This window comes from Anser cygnoides, chromosome 5 (genome assembly GCF_040182565.1).
Source record: "Anser cygnoides isolate HZ-2024a breed goose chromosome 5, Taihu_goose_T2T_genome, whole genome shotgun sequence".
In the NCBI taxonomy this organism is placed as follows: Eukaryota; Metazoa; Chordata; class Aves; order Anseriformes; family Anatidae; genus Anser; species Anser cygnoides.
In genome coordinates this window covers 48,774,337-48,795,931 of record NC_089877.1, presented here as the reverse complement: position 1 = coordinate 48,795,931, position 21,595 = coordinate 48,774,337, and the positions used below count along the sequence as shown (strand labels likewise).

At 47.7% G+C, this 21,595-nt stretch overlaps 1 protein-coding gene across 9 annotated transcripts in view; it reads left to right on the top strand.

The window, feature by feature from the left end:
• The window catches only part of FOXN3 (forkhead box N3), a 202,043-nt gene that overhangs the window by 45,860 nt on the left and 134,588 nt on the right, over positions 1 to 21,595 (top strand). For 2 of the 9 annotated variants that reach the window (XM_066998247.1, XM_066998245.1), the window contains exon 1: positions 21,330 to 21,571. The exons of 2 other annotated variants lie outside the window; for them this stretch is intronic. The gene's annotated coding sequence lies outside the window, so the exon portion shown is untranslated. Of the gene's footprint in view, positions 1 to 6,873; positions 6,895 to 21,329; positions 21,572 to 21,595 lie in introns of those variants that run through there. 5 more of the 9 variants (XM_066998249.1, XM_066998248.1, XM_013182417.3 and 2 more) reach the window with 4 other exon arrangements.

Genomic DNA, 21,595 nt, shown 5'->3' with positions numbered 1-21,595 from the left:
GGCTGTATGAAAGGCAGACCCTGGTAAACACCCTTCTGTAGTGTGGCTGGCAACATTTTACCCAAAATGATCCTGGGAGATGATGGTAGTGTTGAAAATTGAATGGTGGACATTCATAATCAAATCACTTTGCGCTCATTCGTTGTGTACTGCCTTAAAAAGAGGATTTCAAACTGTTGTGGACAGAGCTGCTCTGTGGTCCTGGCTTGCTTAAATGGGCCCCGTTACCTTAAAGTGAGGAGGTGGAAGGGGACAGCAGACCTGCTCCGCAAGCTGCAGCTGGAAGATGGTCTGTTTTGCTCTATTTGTTCCTTTGTGACCACTCTCTTTTTGCCTGGGGCTTTCTGATCTGCACACTGCGTTACTTGTGGACTGCCAGGCCAAACCTCTGAAGGCATCAGAGAAAGTACAGCAGGCTCGTGTTCAAATGTTGATTCCTGCAGTTCTGCCTTTCGGATCAGTTGGAATTAACTGCATGAACAAGAGGCCCTGGAAATTGGGTTGAAGCCACATGCACTGTTCCCTTTGCTCCCTAGTGTCTTTGGGAAGCCCTCCCTTTGCCACGGCAGACCAAAACCAGGGAGATCACCGTGTCGTTTACTGAGGTTGCACATCTTCCTTCAGAAACGTCCAGGACTCAGTTGTGTTAGTAGCTCACCTATTTAACGTTCAGGGTATGGCTGACGTTGTCTGTGAGGTGCCGTGAACTGAACCGGGACACATGTGCCACCTGAGGGTGCTGCAGCTGCTGGCAGGCTTTCAGTAGAAGCTCTTGGTCTGTCAGCAGTGACCATAGCTTGGCTGTCCTTAGCCAAGATAAAAGCTTTGTTTGCTTAACGGGATCGAATTTTCCTCAAAGAAATAATTGAAACAATAGGAGAATCGCCCAAACCTGTGCTGAGCATTAGCAGATGAGCCGTTTTGAAATCGATCCATTTGGAAAGGAAATAATGTGCAGATTGGTCAAGGTAATGATGGCATTGGATGATAAAGTAGAAGCGAGGATGGAGAAAGCTTGCGAGGGATATAGTGTCACCTAAAAGCTTTACAGAAGTGCTTTTATTACCCTGAATCAGCTCGGCTTTGCACTGACACTTAGCTGTTTGCAAAAGAATTATACTTGCTTTTGAGATAAATACATTTGGCAGTGAACTCTTAACCCCTCTTTCGCGGGCCTCCTCTGAGTAGTGGCAGGGGAGAAGTAGATGCCTTCGGTTGTTCTGAATGCAGCATTAGACAAAGTGGGGAGCAAAACTCTGGTACATAATTTTCTAGTGAGCAGAACGCTTCAGGAAAATTACAGTCATTATTGAATGTAATGAAACCTGACAAATTAGAGTTTCATAGGCCCTCCTTGAGATTAGCGTGATGCATTAAGCATGCTCCCTGGCTGCTCAGTGGCATTGTCCCGTTTCACCATGAGAACTACGGAAATCCTGAGGTAGCTCTGGCCAACAGCTGATTGAAAGCACCCAATCAAGAGCTCTTTAAAGGAAGAGGAGAAATTATCCTGATTAACATTATTTCCAAGAAGGTGCTCTCCGAGTAGGCTGCAAATTGCGTTAGGAGCGTTGGCGTATTGCGGGGACAACCAGGTTTGACACTGAAGTGGCCACAAAGCAATGAGAGGAGTGGGGTGATGAAGGGAAGAAGGCTTTGTTGATCGTGGTGGGAAAATCGAATTACTCTCAGCTGCGTAGCTGCTCAGAGCACGTGAGGTAAAGTGAATGATCCTCAGTTTAAAAGGAGAGCAAGCAAATATGAAGAGCAGAAAAAGGCCTTCCCCAAATCCCTCTGTCCTCATGATTTACATCTTCACAGCGTTTTACAGGGAGCCGTGTAGCACGCTGGCCGTGAGCACCTCATCCGTTACGGTAAGGCATTCCAGCGATGCAAACGGAATCAATACAGCAGCATTCTGTAAAATGATTGCTTCTCCCCTGACTGATTGTGCATTAAGAGCAACCTTTCGATGATGGCCATTAGCACCTGAGACCTGGTCACTGGAGCTGACTGCGCTGATGTGAGATCAATGGCGAGGGGTCCGTGTAATTGTCAGAGTTGGTGTAATCCTGCTGGGTTTCATCACAGAGCCTACGAGGGGGGAGTGGGCGACTGCCAGAGAGGGACAGAGGGTACTGCGGCCCCGATGCTGTGGAAGAGGTAGGATGCGGACGTACTGTAGTGCCTCATCCTCTGGGCACGTAGAGCACCTCAGGCAGTGCCTGGCTTTGTTACAGCCATGTTCAAACGAGTGCTGTGGCTGTAGGTGAGCACGGCTGCATCCCAGCAACAGGTGAGCCCTTCTGTCAGTGAACTGAGTATCCACATCCCACATCTAAAAGCAGTAAGTAGCATACGTGCACAGGAGGGATGCGACTAATTTAGTTTGGCTTGCTCTCTCTCTTGGGCTCCCCATCGCCCGTCCCACGTCCCACTTTGGGAGGTGCTGTACGCTGCTGGGCGCCATCTGCAGCGCCTTTCTGAAGCTTTCAGTGCCACTGAAATGCAAGAAAAATTAAAACCTGGAGTAATGGCAGGCATTAATAGCTATTTCTGTAGTGCTGAGTAAAGATCTGAATGAAATTTTAAATTTCAAATGACAAGAGACACATGACTACAGTTTAATTCTGGGAGCTGGCTGGCCTGGTAGTGTCATCTCATTTCATGACAGACATCCTCAGTGACTAAAGCTGATCCAGAAGATTGATTTGTTGTATTTTTCTGAGATCACTTGTTAAAAATTGCTCAGTTAGTGGTGCTTTGGGTGGTGTTTCAGCCAGAGAAATGGACACTGGTGTAGCGGCAGGGTGCCTTGATGGCAGGCAGAGATCTGAAGCAAGAAGCATTACAAGGTCAGAAAAGAAAACAAGCACTTGAAATACCAGTAAGATTGCCATGATCTTGCCTCTGCCTGGAAGTAGGGGTCTGTCGGCATGGCTGCTGTGGTACAGAGCAGAACACAATGAACATGACCGCAATCCCAGAGAAGTTTGTTTTCCCCAACCTACTCCGTGTTAGGTGTTTGCAGCGTCTGTTCCTGTAATATCTGAGCTATATTTGCCATTGTTGTTCAGGAATGGCAGCTCGAGTCTCCTATCAAGACCAGATCTGTAAGAAAGATCTCTGCTATGATGTAGCTTATACAGAAAAATATTTACGGTAGCTTCTTACAGCTGTCCGCTTTCAAAAGATAAAGCACTTCAGTGCTCACTGAATGTCTGCTGCCTTCTCATCTCCCTGACATTCATTATAAACTGAGAAGCCAAGGGTTTTTTTAAAAGCTATTTAGATGTTTTCTGCTGTAACTTTCTCTAATAGATATATTCCTATTGATTGCAATGAGACATACAGAGTAGAACAGAACAGATCAATTGAAAAGTAAAGTTAAGACAGCAAGTACACTTCTTTTCCACTTACCTTAATGGAAGCAGTTATGGCTGAATCTTTCCCAGGTGTAATGCTGCTGAAGTCAATGGAGTTGTACCAGCGATGAATTTGGCTCCTAGTGTTTTGTTTTGACCTTTTCAGAAGGTTGCTCTGCAGGAGCGAAACTATTAAACACAGCCAGTGATATCTTAAGTCGAAACACAGAAAAGGCAAAGCCGGAGTGAATATCACCTTTTTCATTAAGGGAGAGGCCTGACTTTTATAGAGTGAGGGCAAAAGAATTGATTCCAGATAAGAGCTAAACTTAGTTTCAGGTTTCCCTGGTGAATAACAATCCCGAATTGGCATGAGGCTCGGACATCACTGCGCTGGCACGTGGCTGTCGGTAAGGGGTTTACACGGTCCTCCTGTCTGTCCGTGGGGCAGGGCAGTTTGCAGTTAGGTGTGAGCGCCTGCCGACAGGCTGTTCATCTGCTCGCCGAAGATCCGCGCAAGATGGCTTAGCACACATACAGGGCAAGTGTCCTGAAACTGCCTGGCAGTGCTCGGTGTGGCGATCTTTATTAGCAGGTATTTTTGGATTTCGGTAGACAACACAGATTCTTTACACGCTGCAGTTTTCTCAAGAAGGCAAAGAACAGAGCTTTGGAATATTACCAGCCCCAAGCCATTCTGCTCTACCCCCTCGGATGCACTAACCCAGACTAAGGGATTGCAGCATATCCGATGGACATAACAGGCAGCTGTGCAATGGGAATTGGCCCTCAGCATTGGCACGGCCCTCCTGCTGAAGTGGTCGTCATTTTCCACTGAAATTTCAAGTGATCTGTGAACGCAGCGACTGTGAGCCACACGTACTGGGGAAAAGGGCTTTGGTAACCAGGAGGGGGATAGCCAGGAAAGCTCCGTTTCCTTTCCAGAGAGCTGCATTTGGGAGGATGGCAAAAGCCCGGAGAGGTGCATCACATTGTGGCAGCAGCTCTAGCCTTCTGCCCTCCTCTGCCGGTGCCTCCTGGCCGGACTGCAGCTGCAGAAGGGCTGTCGGCATTGCCAGCCCCCCGTAGCCAAGTGAAGGAGCACAAGTCCTGCAGCCGTAGGTTAATGGAGAGAAACCATTAATAGCAAGAGGTGTGCTGGAGTGATGGCCTTATTGAAAAGAAATGCTGAGATTATTATTAGCTTAGCGGCATGACTCAGATCTCTCCTGTGGTATGAACTAACTTGTGTTCTCTTCTAATGAAGGTCTTCTTTTTAGCTGGATAACCGAAGTTGAGAGCAGCAGAAGCAAGTGCCTGGAGCTGCCGCAGCCAGAGTGCTGGAGGGGCAGTGGCAGACATGCGACACCCTGTTTGTGCTCCTGTCCCGCTTCCCATGACTTCTCTCCCTCTCTTTTTTCTTTTATGGACCCCTTTCCTTCTTCTGTGTTCCCCAGCAGCTCCTCCCAGCCATGGTAAGGAATTGCTGGCTCTGTCAGGACCTCAGGAGGCTGTCGGTCTGCTCCTGCACGGTGCTGCAGGGCTTTTGGGGAACAGCGTCTGATCCCACACCGCCTGGCTCGGATGGACCAGGGCCTCTGTTCCTCTTAGGTACTTGTGTGGTAGGCACACTGATGTGCAGCAACACCTGGTTTTGCTGCTGTAAGAGGGAGGAGAAGGATTTCTAAGAGTTCATGGAGTCACTCACACCTACCTAACATCCTTTTCAGGTAGCCGAGATGAGAGGATATTAGTCAGTTACAACCTCCATTTCCTAATTTGACGAAGCATTTATGAAGCCACCGAGCAGTCTCCCACAGCAAAGGCTTTACTGCTTTTGTAGAATATAGTGCGCTATGTTTACTAGTTTCTTCTGAAGTGTTATCATAAATAATTAAAGCTAAACTGTGCTTGTTAAATACACGAACAATGCCTATGTTCAGAGGCATTATCCGTGCTTCAATGGTGCTCGTTTGTTTAGAGCCCCATCCCGTAACGAGGCAGCAGCCCTCAGCCTGAACCAAGGGCTGTGGGAGCTGCAGGATGTCAGGTGAAGGGCTGGGCCCTTGCTCATTTGCCCAGATCGGGAGTTTACAATTGCTCTTCCAAATTCTTATAACCTGTTTTTAGCATCGTGGTGAACGTTGTCTGTTGTGGTGCGATGAGATTCCTGGAGGAAGGTACTGACCTTGCACTGCGCGCTTACAAGGTGTGCAGAAGTCATTTCATGGGGTGACACCGCTACGGAGGGAGCTCCTCACACCCAGGCTGCCGTTTTGCACGTGCAGGACAACCAGGTGAAGGCCAGCAGCTCCCGTGTTTACAGCCACAAAGGGTTTTTTTTGGTGCAGAACACATTTTTTTCCCATTTATCTCACTGCCCGTGCATGCCCCCACTTGTTCCTTGTGGTGTTTCCTGCAGTATGCCAGTGCATGTGGGCCTCTGGTTGTTTGAATTTCTCCGACAAGGTTTTAATGTGCTGTTAGTCCTTTTGTGCTTACATGACACACGCATGTCAGTGCACGCACTGCATATGACTTAATCAGGACCAAGGAAATGACTGCTGCACGGATGTAGGCACACAGTCACCGTGCTGTAGCATCCCTTTCATAAAGCGATCCAACCTCATCTCTGAGCTGGTTTTAAAACTAATTGCTGCATGGAGTCTCACAGCCATCCTGATTAGTGATTTAAAACTTCTGGACTCGGTAACTCTATCTTCATTAGGAAGATCTGTTTTTATAATAATTGTCTCTAAAGAGGAGCTGGGGGATTATTAAGAGATGGCATTCATTATCAGTAAAAATACCACGAAGAAATTTCCTAGACAAATGTTGATGTCCTGCATGATGTTAATTTTTTCCACAAGGAAACAGAATTTTATTTAAAAAGCATAACTATCTTAATAATTATCTTGAAAGCTAAATTGGATTTTAATCCTTAGAAAGGTCTGCGATTTCTAGGTGGCTGGCACCTGCAGAGCTTAGCAGCTGGGAAAGTCGAAGGCTGGTTGTTTTGGGGGAGAGAACCAGAAAGAAAAGTCAGAAAAAAAGTATGAGGAGGAAGAGGAAGCTTTGAGAAGAGGAGGCAAGGCAAGGTTTCGGTAGGATGTGACATCTAGGAAGCAGGCTAAGTTGGAGGGAAGTGAAATCAGGCGGCAGAAACCAGCTTGGGAGCTCGAGGGTTGAATGCTGGGAGATGGGGAACAAAGGTTTCTTTTGTATTTTGCTTTTATTTTTTATTTTTTAAGTGGATTGGTTACAAGAAGGCTTGGTAGCTAGAAGGTTTGCCAGAAGGTTGTGTGATGGCTCAGTAGATGGCTTGCTGGTGGCAGAAGAGAAGCTGGTAGATGCCTCGGCATAGGAGGAGATGGGCAGTGCAAAAGGGTGAGCAAAAGGAATGGATGGCTGCTGAATTTCTACAGAAACTCGATTTAGTGCAGATGAAAAGCAAGAACAATTCACTGGTACACGGAAGCTGTAAGATCAGAGTCGGATGTCCATCTCTACAGTCACCAAAGGACTACAGGTATCCCTAGATACTTCTTACAGCATCTGAAATGCTTTTACCGACAGACTTCTGTCTTTGTAGAGGATGTGGTTGTAGAGCGAGAGAGAATGAATAGATTCACTTTTTTTTTTTTTTCTTTTCCTGTAGCTCAACTTTGCCTTTGTGATGTTTATTCTGGTTATTGTGGCTTGTGAGGCTTTTTTAATTAGTGTTTATTTCTTAGGCAGAGCGCTTGTGAGTGGTGCAGAATGTCATGTCCGAAGCAGCAGAAAATAATATTTTAGTGAAAGGGAATTTTCTCTGGGGAGATAAGTTTCTGAATGATTGTTTGTGTCTGCATCTAGAAGAAAGGAAATGAATATTTCTTATGGAAGCTGTGAGGTGGTCATGAGGACAAGGAAGCCATTATTAATTAATCATCAATTATTATTTTAATATTTATGTAGCACTGTGTGGCTGGTGCGCCACAGGGAGCGAGGATCATCTCTCTGCTTGAGGAGCCTACATTCTAAATTTAACCGTGGCAAAGACTGCTCGTGGCAGATGATGCGTTTTCATCATTCTCTGCTCTGTCTCAGCTTTTCAGTTGAATCCCAGTTTAATTCCCCGTCCCGTAATTCTTCTTTTGCCCGCTGACGGAGGGGAGCCCGCACTGCGCAGGAGTGGTGAGATCAGAGTCTACGAGAGCACAATCAATGCAGTAAACAGAGAGGCAGGATTAGAGGTCTGATCTCGGAGCTGTATCTTGCAATCCTTACCCAGAACTGCAATAATGTAAATAAAACCTTTCCAAGAATAACGAGTGTAGGATTTGGTGCCAATTCGGAAAGACCTTGCGGGGCCCTCAGGCTGGAATCCACATAAGGTCATTCTTTTTTTATTTTTTCTTCCAAAACCTTTAAATTGACACACTTGATGGCGAGACCTGGTGGTAGCAATACTGGGATGTTTGGTGTGGACGTTTGCCCTGGACTTACCTCTCGCTGAATTCCTGTTCCTATTTCTATGCTCTGATGCAATTGTTTCTGGATTTGCTGTGTCTATACCTGGTGCTACGCTCAGCTGGCAGCAATCAGCAGGGGAGTGAACTCCCGTAGATGTATTCTGATAAAAGATATATATGTAATTCCTAGCAATTAGCTGGTATATCACAAGGGCTGTAGTGAATAGTTCTGCAGAGCGTCAAACCAAACTCTTTGATTCAGGGAATATGTGTATGTGACAGCCCACTTGAAGTGGAGTGCATTTGAAAGGGCAACAGAAAACATGTAATACCAAGAGAAACCAACATTTATGTAAAGTACCAGTCATTGTCAAAGCACTGTGTAGTGGCTAGAACAGAAAATGGGAGTCAAACAGTCGAGGATCTATTTTTGGCTCCGGCATATCTGCACTGAAGTCAAGTTAATTGGAGCTAAATACAGAAATCTCTCCATATGTAGGATTTCTGATCCACTTTGAGAACTGTCTAACAGGGATATGCTACTTTGCTTTTCTAGAGAGTGCCGTGCCCCTGGCTGTTCTGTACCACCGCTGCAATGTCCTGGGCATTTCGGTGGCTTTCATTCCTCTGGAAGTGAAATGGTGACGGCGAGGGCTGGGGGAGTGTGCTGGGGGAAAACAGACCTGTCCCTTCCCTCTGCTGCTAACGTGCTGCTGACGCTGGGCTCCCAAACAGCTCTGTGAGGGCGCTGAAAGAAGCTAACCGGGGAGAAGATGCAATGGAGCAGGGGTAACCTTCAGTCAGGACCCTGGTGAGACGAATCCCCTGCTGTAGCTGCCCTCCCTGCTCACAGGCACGCAGTGTCGTCTTTGAGATGACGCTTCTGAAAGTACCTGGAGGCTTTGTCAATATTAACTTCACTGAAAGTCAATTAAAAGTCACTGAGGCCTGGGCTCTTAAATCTTTCCAGTGCTTTTCTTACAAGTTACCATCAGTACTTGAAATCTAATCTGTTGGCTGCACCTCCATTGCACCATCCATCTAAGGATCTCTAATCAAAGCTGTAAATATCTATAAATCTGTAATACCTTATGAATTCCCTATATTGACTTGAGTTTTGGGATGTTTACTGGATGAGTATATTGATTTAGGTTAATAGGAAAAATAACCAAGTCAGTAATAAAAGCTCAGGGTAAATCACTTTTCCATGAAAACGGTTGAGGACAGACGGCTCCTGTACACGAAAGGTCAGCAAGTTCAGCGTGAGCGGCTTATGTAGGAAGTCCTTGCCCATCGTGGCAGGGGAGAGTCCAACAGAAGTGCTTGGGGTGACCAGGGTCTCCTTGGGAGCTTGTGAACGGGCCGGCCGTAGCCACGGTGCCCGTTTGTGTATCGGTTAAGTAACAGCTTGGTTTTAAGGGGACTGCTTCCATCGCTGCGACAAGCCGCTGACAGAAGTCCAGCAGAGGCCTTGCAGCCTGTTGGGTGAGCAGGGTTTGTGCCCACAGTGCAGTTCCTCAGGGCTACCTGTCGCTGTGCGAGCGGCTGTGGGGCTGCCCCCCAGGCTGGAGAACAGCACGGCGCCTCACACCCGAGGAAGGTGGGATCCGAACAACAGAGGAGTAGCGAACTGCAGCGTGCTTCGCCGATCCTGTGCACATGCAGGAAGGTGTCCACAGGTTACCCCATCTCGCGGCTGATACGGATCTACACCATTTTGCCTGAAGCCGACCTGGAGACTACAGCGCGAAGTATTAGTGATCTGCAGGGAAAGCCGGGCTGCCTGACACGGATGTAACGTTAGGCTTAGCCACAAGACTGGGAGCAACAGAATTTGCAATCAGTGTGTGTTTTTTTTTCATCAACCTTCTTGGGATATTAACTTACATTGTTCTAACTCAAGCTCTTCTCCATGTGGTTTATAAAGCAAAAGAGCTTTTTTTTGTCCTGTTAATTTCCTGGAGCACAGTGTATTGCTTTCTTGTTTTAAATAAAGCTCCTGCTCTATTTTGGAATAACATAATGAGTGAAAAATGAATTTATCCATCCTGATGGCAGGACAGCAATTTGTTACGCTGCCAGCTGGACAACCTGGATCAGAAACAAATTTGGGTTCCCAGGCCCTGCGCCAGAAGAGCTGAGACATATTTTTGAGGTGATGTACTTGGACTTCAGGGGGAGATTGTTGACTGAACTGAGCTGCTTTCAGAAACATCCTGCCAGCTGATCCACAAAACACCGCTGGTTTTTGCCTCAAAATGGAGAGCTCTCCTGGCCCACACCGGCTGTGGCTGTTAGGAAGTGCTCCAGAGGAGCTGGACGTGCAGGTGAAGAACTTGGGACACTCCGAGTGGAAATGAAGGAATTTCTGGATGCATGTTTACCCTTATTTATCACTTATTATTGATGTATCGATCCAAATCCAAGTGATCATGTGTAAGGTTGTTGAAGGGGGGTTGTCCTTTTCACGTGGAGCCAGAGCTGAAACATGAGTATAAGATGTCCCAAGGACATCCCTTCCTGCTTTCACCACCCCAGACTTGACCTGACTCATGCCACTCTGTGAAACCACGTCTCTGTCCCTTCCCCGTAGCCCTCCCTACAGGCTCCATGACCCTTCCGTATCCCCCAGACCACCTGCAGACACCAGGTGTAAGCCAGGAGGCTGCGACCTGCACTGGAGCACCCCACTGAGGAACTCGGTAACTCTGAAGCTGCAGCTTTTTTAAAGGACTGCACCTGCATGGGGCCTGATCCGGTACAGCCTGAGCCTGGATGAGGCTCCCAGCTGCTGTTCTCTCCGTGGATAAAGATACTGTCAGCTGGAACGATCTGCTTCCACATTTTGTATGGACGTATTAAGTGCTTGGAAAAGCTCCAAGTGCTTCAAGTGAGACTCGGAAGCAAGATGTGACTACAAGGGAAAGCATGTTGTTAGGGCTGGTTTGTAGAAACAGAGCACCCTTTTCTCACATCTGGGTAGACACAATATTGATAATTATGGCGGTATGTTTAGATGGTCATTGATGGGTATGTTTATATGTTGTGTTTTATTGTTTATGTATAACTTCAGTTACTTTGAAAAATGTAGGAGTAAGTGTACTAGTAGCAGTCTGAGCAGTAAGAAGCATCTATAAAATCAAGGGGAGTCTCCACAGACACGAGCCATGTGTTCTAGGTGCGCGATAATTCCTTACTGTTCACTTACTACAAGGAACTGGGGGCTCCAACTAAAACTCTCAGGTGGCAGGTTTAAAGCAGAGGAAGAACTTTTTCCACAGTCAATAATTAAAACAGAACTCCTTGCTACAAGATTTTGTTGATGCTGAAGCTCACATGAACCTGTTTTAGACAAATTGATTAAAAAAAATAAAAATCTTTGGGTTTAGAGCATAACATAGCATCTGATAACATCTTTAGTTGAAGAAGCTCCTAAGCAACAGGTTCCTGGCAGTACGGTAGTACACTGCAGCGTGTCGCTGTACGTTTGCCCTGCTCTTCCTCAGGATGTGACAGGAACCAGGACGTGGGCGAGAGGAGCTTTGGGCTGACCAGCTTCTCAGCTCTGGCGGTAAAGGCTCAGTGGAGTTATGTGACAGGGATGGAAAGGGAGAAATAAAGGTAGAGGGTTGGATGCCAATTTAGTTAGTGCTAGCATAAATCCAAGGATGCAGTGAAGCAGAGCACAGGAGCCACAGTGCACTGGGTACCTGAGAGGGGCTTCAGCGCACCTCCCCGAGGGCTCTGCAGGCACCAGTATTGCACTTGCTGCTCAATAAGGCAATGCAGGCATACGTTTTCACCTGGACACCTTCAAGATCTTACTCTGTCTGACCTGCCAAAGAAGAAACCCTGCTTAAGTGGAACCTGTTAGCTTCAGTAAGGGCTCCCTTTGGGTACTCGACAACCAAAACCCCAGTCTTGAGGAGACTTGACCAGATACTTGCCATGGCCTGGATGCACACATGCACCGCCCTGCACACGTGCTCGCTCACTCAGTGATCAGCTGCTTGACAGCTATCGGAGCGCTCACAGGGGCAGTTCTGCAAGTCTGGAGGGATTCATAGATGCCAAATCAGACTTTACTTCATGTTAGGAAAGCCATCAACAAATTCCTGTACACAGTCCTCCAAATCCAGTGGTGTGCACCAAAATGACCAAATTTCCCTTACTGTCCCCTTGTTTCCCTGTTGTCTGCTGAACTTGGCCGATGAAGTGTTTTGATGCAGGGACAGATGTTCTCCCTTTGCTTGCGCATTACCTTACACCACAGGCTCTTGGTCCGTAGCTAGGGGCCATGGGCCAGAATTACCTTCCCAGAGCACATTGTGTACCAGGGACCCTTCCCCACGTTGGATTTGTGGGAAGACTGCAACCAGAGTATCTTTAAGCCCCAATTGCAGGTTGAGGGTTGTGTGTGGCTCCCTAAATCTGATGGTTGTCTGTGAGAGTCCCCAGTCAGTCGTGGCTTTGTACAGGGAGCGTGCGAGTCCCGGTGTGGTGGCAGAAGAGCAAGCAGCGTGTCACTGATGTCAGTGCTTGTTCCAGAGCATTTGTTTTGCATTTTCCACTATTGTCACTATAGTTGTGACAATAACCAGAAATGAGTGAGAGTCAGGATAATACATGTAATCTCCAGCCTCATCTGGACAACACTTAAGGACTTTCTCACTGTGCGAAGTTGTGCTCTCCCACTAATTATCCTGTAGCTTGGGGAGTGTATAAATGCTAACTACCTTTGGGTTGGAACTGGCATGTGGTAATGGATGAGTAAAGGCCAATTTCATATACAAGGAGGTGAGCGTTATGCAATTCAAAAGGGACATAGCTTTTCCTTTGAGTTTAATACATGAGTTTTTTGCTTTATGAGCGTCTGAACTTACTGATTTCTGATAAGGGTATATACTTTGTTTTAACAATACAACCAAAGCACAGAGGAACCCAACCTTCCTGACAGATAAGCACATACTAAGGTCTTGAGAGCCATGAGATTATGTGCTTTGGAGAGCTGAGGAGCTGCAGGAGCAGTTTTCCAGTAGAGATAACAGCTGCACATGTTGTTGGGTTGGGCTGGGCTTGTCCACAGTGTGATCCAGGCACCTTCACCTCAGCGACACCAGCTGGCACCCGGTGGTGGTGTGGATTACCCAGCTGGTTGGTGCTGACTGTCTGATGTACCCAGGGCATGGCAGTCTCATCTGAATTTGCTAAGAGGAACGTCACAAGACCTGCAGGTGACTTCTCAGGCCAAAGCCATCCACAGCACCCTCGATCAGATGAGTGGCGTTGACCACTGAAGAGGCACCCTCAACCAGATGAGTGGCATCAACCAGTCAAGAGATTAATTTCCAGTCATAGCTAAGTGTTGGCTTTGTTCCATGAAGTTAAAAGTTGTACTGTCAGTTTGTTTGCTCTTCCTCCCCCGGATTCGGTATTCCTCTGATTTTGCAGCCAGCTGTGGGTTGTTTTTATTTGGACCGGATCATGTCTTGGGGCAAAACTGACATCACCGCTGGGTGTTGTTAGGGAAATGAGGAGCAGGGAGGCGGGTGCAGGAAGTGCCTCCATTTCCCACCACTGAACTGGGAGGTGAACTCCACTTGCCAGACAGGTTGGTGGGGTCCGGCATGTGACACGGTTTCAAAGCAGCCCTTTGCCAACACCCTTCAGCTATGAGAGGCTCAGGAATCTTGTCAGGTGGAGAGCTGCTGATAAGTTAAGACTTGCATGCTATGTGGTGTAGGCTGCTCCAGTGCTCTCTTAGTGTTTGTTAGGGGATTTAGGTTGTTGGGTTGTTTTCTTTTAGTCATTTTAAAGAGCGGTACTAGCAGGGCAGCGGGGATTCAGCATGTCTCTTGTAAATTCAGAATTGTGGATGTAAATAAATGAAGAATAACCATGCAGTTGTCGGTAGGTAGTAAAGCCCTTTGCTTTAAGCAGTACACAAGTTCTTACTCTGCTGAGTTGTAACATTTCCAGTTTGAAAGAGTGATCATTAAAATTGCAATGGTTATTTCATTTGTGAACTTTCCTTGCCAGCCCCCTTATTTTCACATTTAGTATTGCTATGAAGTTGCTTTGTGTCTCCCACACTTTACAGATTACCGTGCCATATACCTTACACAGCTATGTAACTCCCGGCTTTCACTTTTATCTAGTTGTTTTTGACCTTTGGAATTGGGTTGTGTAACCAGAGGTGCGAGTAACGTTTTTTTCCACTGAAGATGAGACACGTGTCGTATATAAAGACAGTGTCTTTAATGTCACTTTGTAGTTGCTGGTTCAGCACGTTGCAAGATACTAAGCTGGTACTCGTAGATACTGTGAGCAATTTATCTCGCAGAGAAGAGCACCACGTGAAGAGAGCCAGTGCCTGTTGCAGCGCTGTGAGCAGCAGCAAACACACCGCTCGCACCGGGGACGTTGAACCGTGGCCTGTCTCCTGTTTCATGCTAAACAGGATAACAGAAGTATTCTTAGAAATGCAATGTTTCTAAACATATCAGAGGCACGTCCAGCACCTAAAAACAAAGAAAAAAAAAAAGAAAGTGTTTTTCAAGTTTTATTTTGGCATGAATCCTGAATGTTCGTAGGAGTATCAACAGCCTCTGGAGATGGCTTGCTGTTGTGCTCTTATTTTGTTAGACCTGGCCTTCCTTTTGAGGTCAGACTTTAGTTTCTGAAGATTATAATTTAAAGCTATTTGTAGCGCTTCATGATCACCTGTAACTACTAACGAAAAAGATCGGGCAGCAGAGAAATAAACACGTATCTGCTGCAGCTGCGGCCGCTCTTGTGAGGGCAGTGAGAGGAGAGGCCCGGGCGCCATAGTGAGGTGCCCGCTCGGCGGCGTGAGGCTGTACAGGCCGAAGCCGGCGGCACAGCAGGCTCCGCATCCCGGTGTTTAAAGTTTACTTTGCCGTTTGTCTTAAGTGGGGTCAGTGTTGTAGTGAATAATTTATAGGCAGCATGAATGAGCTCATTAGTCACCTTTTCAGAGCTTAAATGAGTTTTGCGGTTGTCATTACACAGGCCTTCTGTTCAGCGGCACAGCGAGATGGCAGCTTGGCGGTTGGCCGCGCGGTCGCAGGACAGCCCGTCTCCTGTCACGGCCGGGCTGGCTTTTGTGCTCTGCCGAAACCCCCCTTCTGCTGCCCAGTGCTGGCCTGTAGCCTTCAGGGCCTTCTTTGGTGACAGCCTCTGCTTTTGGGGGTTATACGTTACATTTGGTTTGACACTGTTCTGTTTTCCTGTTGTATTTCTTTTTTCCTTTATGGAAAAAAGCACTGAAATTATTGGTCCGATGATAAGAGGAATAAGTGAAACCCTACACATGCATACAAACAATAAAAATGACTTTTCTCCTCTAACATGCTTCAAAACTTGTTATGGCCATTGCATTCTTTGTCTCTGGTCCTCGAAATGCTTGTGGAAGTGCTGCACTGCGCTGGGACTGCCTGAACCTTAGAAGTAACCATAACTATCCCCCTTTACAGGGCCGGGGATTTAAAGAAACAAAATCCCCAGCATTATTTGCGACTGCTTTGGCTATCCAGGCCCGTTTTATCCTCATGGTTGTGCAAAACCTGTGGAATGAGAAATTTGTCTGCAAAAATCTGCGAGGCGTCAGACGTGCCGTATCTAGTGGCTCACTACCTCTGCTAGCTGACATTACTTGTTGCCAGAAAGACCGGAGCAGTGCTGAGGGACCCAGTATGTTAAGGACCCAGTGCTACGTCAGCCCACACCATAATGATCCCTTGTCACTGGGGAGCAGCCAAAAGCTGCTTGCAGGGAAGCCCACCTAACCGAACATCAGTGCTGCGGCCAGGGAGTGGTTCTCTTGCCATTGCTGGAAACAGAAATTTCTCGTGAGATGTGGGTGATTTAGGTTGTTTTTAGTTTTTTTGTTTGTTTTGTCTGTTTGCTTGTTAATTTTTTGTTTCTTTTTGTTTGTTTGTTTGATCATTTGTTTCTTTTTTCATTCCTTCCACTGCAATCTTTCATTGCTTTCTGTTCTGCTCCCTGATGTGTTTGGTGCACTGGTACGTAGCGTTGAAAACACATCAAGGATAGAGGTCTGCTTGATAATTTTATGTCACGTTGCTTGTTTACCCAACCTGCGTCCTCACAGCAGCGCTTGGCAGGCACAACTGTAGGTCATCCTTGCTTGTACTTCAGCACTGCATCACCTAATAGAGGCTATCTCCGTGTTGATGCAGTCTGGGAATCTGGACCTGCATCTCACAGGATTTCCTCTGGGAACGGTGTTCAAGAAATGTACAGGAAGAGTAGTGCTGAGTGGTGAGCAGAGGAAAGCACTCTGGAATATCCTGTTGTACAATGAGCTGGAAATCAAGCTGGGAATCAATGCAATCATGGCTAGGAAATCCACCCAGTGCAAGCAAGTGGTCAGAGGAGAGTAATCACCTCCTAGCTTACAACACCAGTGATAGCAAACTGAGTTTAATGTCAGTTCATGAGGTCCTCAATTTGTGAGTTGTGAACACAAACTTCACGATCAGTGAAGTCTTGATGGAACTTAATTTTGCATGTATAGGTACACAAATAAAGGACAAAATCCTGAAGTCTTTGATGAAATTAACAGCTTGTATTCAGAAAAAACTGAGGCAGGACTCAAGATGTCCAGAAATAATTCTGTCTCAGTTTCAGAAATTTTGTTGGCAATACAATTTAGAAACTTTATAAAAGAACTTAGTCCTCCATTATAGTTTCCCCCCCAGATTGTGATCTTTACTTCTATGCAATGTTGGCTGCTGCTTTTCTTCCACCTTGCTTTTAAGAATAGAAATTCAGTTGATTTCTGGTTTTGCTGATTACTTGTATGTTTGACTTCAGCTGCCACGTGGTAAATACTGATGTTGAGATAACTCCAGGCCAAATTTTGCTGCATTACACCTGTGCAGCAGATAGCAGAGTCTGTGCAATGAATCCCAGAAAACAGCTCTTTATTTTAGTTTTTTTTTTTTTTCAGCCTCTGCAAACACCACAACAATAGTAGAAGTACTGTCTTATATTGCAGTTAATTTACCAGCTATGTTAGATGTGATTTCAGAGCGCTATAGCCATTGCAGCTGACGACTCCAGTTAGTTATGTTTATCCCAGCAACATTTTGGTTCCCACTGGCTGGGCTACTAAAATAAGCCGCACTGGCAGGAGCTTGCCTTTACCAGTAAAAGCTAGGTTTACGCTTGGGATCCTTGTGTGTTGGTGTAATTACACTGGTAAAGCATCTCTCATATGGACCTGTTTTAATAAATGTGTGTAGGACAAACTAGCATGCGTGATATTCTCCTCCCACTGCACTCATGTACAGAAACACACTTGCTGGTAGCTTGTCAGCTGTATATAATTTTAGTGCTAAGCATACTCATTTTCTCAGAAGCTGCAAGTGTTACTACAATAACATCGTAAATGTGCATACATTATTTTATAAAGGAACTATTTCATAAAAGCTGTGCATTTTATAATAAAGTCAGTGTATTTCAGACTGTGAAGCAGAAATGCTGTAAATATTTTTGTTTCCTCTCACTTCTGACGAAGCTCCATTTCGGTGCGCCTTTTCTCACCGATTCACTTCTGTTTCTGTTGGATTTCTCCAGCTGGGGCAAATGAGAACTAGAGGGATAATTAAATGAAAGGTTGGGAAATGCCTTCTAAATCTGATTCCGCATGTCTCAAGTGAATAAGCAAAAGATAGATCTCCTCTCAGGAAGCTGGAGTAAGGTTGGTCTCCATTGTGTGTGCAGCTTGCATCCTTAGCTAGTGCTTGAAGTGGGAGAAGCCAGGGGACACGGGGCACGGAGGCAGGGTGCAGCTGCACTGGAGCAGGCAGGCAGTTAGCTCTCCTACCTCTGCGGGGGGCAGTGACTTCATGTGGGAATTCGGATACAGCTGTTTCTCTGCCCCAGAAGTGGGCATGGGTGCAAACAACAAAACCAGGTTGGTCTGCCACGGTCAAAAATAACAAAGTGTTGATACTGCGGGATCAGGATCTCTGTATGAGACTACTCATTGGTATGCCATCGGTGAGAGTTTCGAGTGTCTGCTCCTGGAACGAGGGGACCCAGTTACAGCTGGGGCAGACGGAGGCATTAACATGTATTTGAATGGTGGGCGGCGAACAACAAACGGCAATGCTGGGCAGCGCTGGTGGCATGAAGGAAGGGTCCAAGGCTGCAGAACGGTAACTGGAGAAGGGCGCTGGTAATGGGAGTTGTGAAAGAGGAAACAAGCAAACACATATTGTATTCATGATTTAGTTTTTAAAGGTGCCTGAAGGTGTTCAGCAGCTCCATGCAAGATTAAATCCATTGCCTCAGAGATAACAGAAACTTGGAAGTGGCAAGACTGATAGGGGAAGCCAGCATGGAGGAAGAATGGGAACAAATGAGATGGTCAGCGGATGATGTTATGACTCTGAGAGGTCCCTGTACAAGAGGCTGATCGCAACGGTCACAGGGAAGCCAGGGCAGCAGCCCTGTCCGCTTGTCTTTGCTAGGTACATGCGCATCAGGGGCCTTTCAGAATTGGGTGGTTTTTGGGCACAGCTCTACATCCAATTACAAATCCAAATGAACAATTAGCAAACTTGCAGCAGACTTCAGGTAAGAAACTTGACTGTGATGCAGGGAGAAGAAACACTGACAGGGATCCCAGTCAGTGAGGACGTTGCAGTTGGAGATCAGGTCAGGAACGGGGGCTTAAGGATGAGTGTAAGAAGTGCAGGTCTCTTGAATGGTGAGATTGGTGGGGTCAGATGGCAGCAGATGGAAATATTTAGCGAGGTCATGGGGCATGGTTGGAATAGTAGCAAAGGAAGGTGTTCGCAGCTGAGATGGAGAATGGAGGCGGGTAGCTGAGCTTCGGAGGGTTGGTAAAGAGCCTGTGACCCTTGCTGTGCTCATTTTGCAACGTTTGCTTGTAGGGGGTTATCAGGGATTCCAATCTAGAGGAGGATAAGAGATGAAGGAGTGCAGGGAGATGGGTGGAAATCCTCATTAAATAAGATACTGAAACATCTGCGGTTGGTATTCTGAAATCTGAGTGGAAAGATTAGGCTGTTGTATATTAGCCCACAGGGCTAAAGTGCAGCTCTGCACTGTTGGTACTTCTCGTCAGCCTTTAGTGCTGCATATGCTTTGGTCTTGATGTACAAATAGTTTTCATCTTTCAGTGTTGCCAATCTTTTGCGAAACGAGTTCGTGTTATTCCTGGCTCACAAATGGAGGCATCAACACCCAAGTAAATTTGGTGGCTTGCCTAAGACTGGTGAGTTACTCGATGGCCGTGTATTGGATGTGCTGATGCTGCTAGTTTCTAAGCCAACTGTATGGCTTGGAGAGAGCGGCAGGCCCTCTTAAGTTAGTTAACCATCTCATTAACGAGTCAGGAGAAGCTGGGGGACGCCCTCATCCCAAGAGGCAAGGTATCAGAGTTGTCTCACTGGAGGAGCCAGCCAGCGGCTCCTTGCTGCTGAGCTCAGGGTGAGGGGGAGGCAGCAGGAGGCACCCACGCCGCTGCCTCCCGCAGGGTGCCTCAGCCCGTAGCCCCGTGCCAGCCCTCCGGCCGGGGCTGCAGGATCCGTCCCCCTGCTCCCCGAGGCCTCTCGGTCCCCAGCGGCGGACCCCTGCGCTGGCTTTTCTGTGTGCTCGTCAAATGCCTCACGTCGGTGCTTTGCTGTAATCCGTACTGTGTGCGCTGGGGAAGTTCCTCCCTGCCACGGGGAGGGGGTAAAACCGACCTTGTTCTCCCAGTACTAACGGGGAATCTTTCCCCTAATTCTGAGCAGACCTGTGCTGTGTACCTGAATAGGATACACACGGAGTAAGGCACTACTCAAGGTGCAATATTGTCTATATACCCCCCTGTGTCTCGCCAGGCTTCCCCCTTCTCACTTCAGGAATACTTCTCATTAGCTGGATTCTCCAAATCCGAAGACACTTGACTTTTACAAGTGAAGATAAATGTGATAAATCTCCTCGGTGTCTGGCAAAGAGACGTGTTGATTCACAAAGAGAAACGTCTGCAGCATTTGGAGTAAACTTAGGTGGGTGGAGTTATGACTTGCTAATTTAGTTTGGGTCTGGAACAAAATGGCCATGAGATAAGAACTGTGTAAACTAATGGTCTGCTGACTGGTTTAGCGCTGGAAGCAGCACGGTCACAGGGCACGGCTACCAGCGGCAACAGCGCAGTCCTGCTGCCTGACAGGTACTGTCTTCGCCCTGAAATCCTGCTGGCGTGTCTTTTTGAAAAATGCAAGAATGTGAAATAGCAGTTCACTGGGTAGGGGAGGGAAAGCTATCGGCAAAAGGAGGTCTTAGCGAGTTATGACAGGAATTTCTTGTTTGAGAGAATAAGCGAAACACTTCTCAGCCCTGCACTTTGAGAACTAAGTCGTCGCTACTCTCCTGCCTAAAAATGAGAATTTGGCAGATGTTGTAGAGATTAAAAAAGGTAACCGATGCCTCAGAAAATGGCTAAATACGGGCACAGAAACGTGGTACAATACAGTGGTGATCCTGCTTAAGCAGGATAATATTGACTGTGTGGGCCAGGAGAGAATTCCTGCAAGGTCTTGAGACAGCTGTCCTAACTTTTCTAAATAAAATTGCTAAAATACTTTTCTTCTTGGCTTAGGGATAATTTCTGTGTCCAGGGCTCTACCAACATTCCTGTATTTCTAACACGTATTATGTTGCTTATAGATTCCTGCAGCAGACCTTTTCTATACTGAAGGCAAACTAATTTTGGAAGTACGCTAAAGGTGCAAGCCTTGCTTCCTCAGAGTAGAAAATCCTGGGCTGAGCCACAGAACAATTTCTTGTACTTGTTTCGAAGGCAGACAGCTGTACCTTCATTCTGTGCTGTGGATCACAGAAGCTACCCAAGATCAAACACTTTGCACATAGGAGGGGATCCCATTTAACCGGAGCTGCCTAGACCGGGCAACTTCTCTCTGGTGTTTAAATCAAGTTAGCTCACTCCAATTAATCTAACTCAACTGATGGTGAGGGTTTTCTTATTTTTTTAATTAAGTCAACACCAGCTATGTCAAGATATGTTAACGGGGGAGAAAAGGCACCGTTCTTCCTAACTGAAGTCAGGCCTGATTTCAAAGGACGTCTCCTTAGGCTAAGGGCTGACCGTTGGGTCGTTTTATCTGGGAAGCCGCCGCGGCTTCCCCCGCACGGTCCCGCAGCGGAGGCGCCACGCCGGGTGTCACAGCGGCGGGCGGCCCCTGCGGTGCGCGGCGGCGCGGGGAGGCGGCACGGCCCGCGGGCCCTGCGGGGGGATCGCGCCCCTGCCGCCCGGGGTGCCGAGTGCCCGAGCCCGGCCCCGAGGAGCGCCGCCGCCCTCCCAGCCCCCCCCCCCGCCCGCCGGCGGCCCTCCTCCCTGCCTCCCTCCCTCCCTTCCGCGGCTCTCCCGCCCGGGCTGGCCCAGCCCACGTTTTCCCTCTCTCCCCTCCCTCCCCTGGTCATGTGTCGCCTTTTTTTGTTTGCGGTGGAAACAATTTCTCGCTCTCCGGCTCGCACGCAGGCGGACCCGCTGCGGGGCGGCCCCGCGGCCCGGGCCCCGATGCTGCCGGCGGCGCCCCCTGCGCCGGGACCCCCGCGGCACCCCCGGGGCTCGGGCTGAGGCGGCGGGCGGCGGGGGGGGGGGGGGCAGCGCGGGGCCGGGGCCGCTGCCAGCCGCCGAGGGGCCGCGCCGAGGCCGCCCCCCGCCAGGTGAGTCCCAGCCCCCGCCGCCAG